At 36.1% G+C, this 2374-nt stretch overlaps 1 pseudogene; it reads left to right on the top strand.

The window, feature by feature from the left end:
- The first annotated feature begins 1170 nt into the window (after positions 1 to 1170).
- LOC118935475 (olfactory receptor 6C2-like) lies at positions 1171 to 2018 on the top strand (annotated as a pseudogene).
- The last annotated feature ends 356 nt before the right edge of the window (positions 2019 to 2374 follow it).

The following is a 2374-nucleotide window of genomic DNA, read 5'->3' as shown; positions in this document are numbered from 1 at the left end:
CACTCTATTCTTTGCAACAAAACCTTCCTTTTTATAAATGTTAGCATAGTTGATACACAGTTATATTTACATCAGGTATACAACATAATAATTCAACAATTTTATTCATTTTGATATGCTTATCATGGTCAATGTATTTACCAACTGTCAACATACAATTATGACAATATTATTCAGTATAATTTCTGTGGTGTACTATTCATCCCCATAACTTTTAATTTTATAACTGGAAGTTTGTATCTCTTTATCCTCTTTGCTTATTTAACCCTTATGTACATTTCTTCCCCTATCAGAAGCAACAGTGTGTTTCCTGTATTTATGAGTCAATTTCTATATTCATTTGTTTGATTGTTTTATTTTTAAAGATTTTTCATGTAAGTGAAATCCTATGATATTTATCTTTCTGTGTTTTACTCATTTCATTTAGTGTATTAGCCTATAGATCCATCTGTATTGTTTCAAATAATATTTTTTGTTTTTTATGGCTGAATTGAATTTCATTGAATAAATGAACCACATCTTCTCTATGTATTCGTCTATTAATGAACTCTTAGGTAGCCTCCATATCTTGGCTATTAATGAATAATGCTCCGATAAACACATAAGACATATTTACTTTCAAAGTAGTGATTTTGTTTTCTTCAGGTAAATACCTGGAATCAGACATTCGGGATCATATCATATTTCTATTGTTATTTTTAGGAACCACCATACCATTTTCCATAATGGCTGCACGAGTTTACATTCCCACCACAGTGAACAGGGGTTCCCTTTCTTCTACATCTTCACCAACGTTGGTTATTTCTTGTCTTTTTGATAATAGCCATTCTAATAAATGTGAGAGGATATCTCATTGTGGTTTGATTTGCATTTCCCTGATGAGTATTTATGTTGAGCACCTTTGCATATGCCTGTTAGCCATCCACTGGTGTTCTCTGGAAAAATATCTCTTCATGTCCTCTCTCCATTTTTCAATCAGATGATTTAGCTTTTGGCTGAATTTGAATATCTACCTCCTCCTAAACTCTCTTTGATTTTTAAATGCCTACTGAGTAGAGTTCCAAAGTCAGTGATGAGAAACCACACACAAATATAAGTTTTATCATGTTGAAACTCACAGATGATCCTCAACTGTAAATCCTGCTTTTTATCTTCCTATTTCTCACCTACATGTTGAGTGTAACAGGGAATCTGACGACTATCACCCTCACATTGGCGGACTCCCATCTTAAGACCCCTATGTACTTTTTCCACAGAAATTTTTCTTTCTTAGAAGTATCATTTACTACTGCCTGTATTCCTAGGTTCCTGTACAGCATGTCAACTGGGGACAATACCATTAACTACAATGATTGTGCCAGTCAAGTATTTTTCTCTGTTCTCTTTGGAACAACAGATTTTGTTCTCCTGGCAGCCATGTCCTCTGATCACTACATTGCTATCTGTAAACCCCTGCATTACATGACCATCATGAAAAGTACGTTTGTACCTTATTAGTCCTCTGCTGTTGGGGGTCTGTCTTGATGATCATTCTCCCACCCCTTAGCTTGGGCCTCCAGCTTGAATTCTGTGACTCCAATACAGCTGATCATTTTATCTGTGATGCAGGTCCCCTCCTAATGTTCTCATGCTCAGATACATGGGTAATAGAACAAGTGGTTATCCTTGTGGCTGTATTTGGACTCATCATCACCCTAGTGTGTGTGATTCTGTCCTACACACACATCATCAGGACAATTCTCAGGTTCCCTTCTGTTCAACAGAGAAAAAAGGCCTTTTCCACCTGTTCCTCCCACATGGTTGTGGTTTCCATCACCTATGGCTGCTGCATCTTCATCTACATCAAGCCCTCGGCAAAGGAGGAGGTGGTGGTAAACAAAGGCGTCTCAGTGCTCACTAAATCTGTTGCCCCCTTGTTGAACCCCTTCCTTTACACCCTGAGGTACAAACAAGTGAAAGAAGGTTTTAATGACTCCGTGAAGAGGATTGCATTTCTCTCAGAGAAATCAAAGCTTTGATGAATCAAGTAAAATGTAGAAGAAAGTCCTCTAAATATTTAACTACCGCCTCTACTTAATTCAATTCTTTGTGCCTATAATTCAGTCATATTAACCTTCTCAGACATATAATGCTGCATCCTCTCACTTTAAGCAAACTCTTTCTTCTTCTTTCAAGAACATCTGATTTGTGGTGCTTTCCCTCATTGGGAATCTATAAAATGTATTTCCAAGTAATCAAACTTGTTCATTTCTTACCCAAATGTTTTTTCAGTGCTCTGGTGAAGGAAGGAATGTAATAATATTTAAAAGTATACAAATTATCTAGAAGATACATTATGTGGTAATAGTACTAGTTTCTTCTCAAAAGCAAAGTT

This window comes from Manis pentadactyla, chromosome 10 (genome assembly GCF_030020395.1).
Source record: "Manis pentadactyla isolate mManPen7 chromosome 10, mManPen7.hap1, whole genome shotgun sequence".
NCBI lineage: Eukaryota > Metazoa > Chordata > Mammalia > Pholidota > Manidae > Manis > Manis pentadactyla.
Note: the sequence above shows the minus strand (reverse complement) of the source record. Positions and strands in the feature narration are given on the sequence as shown.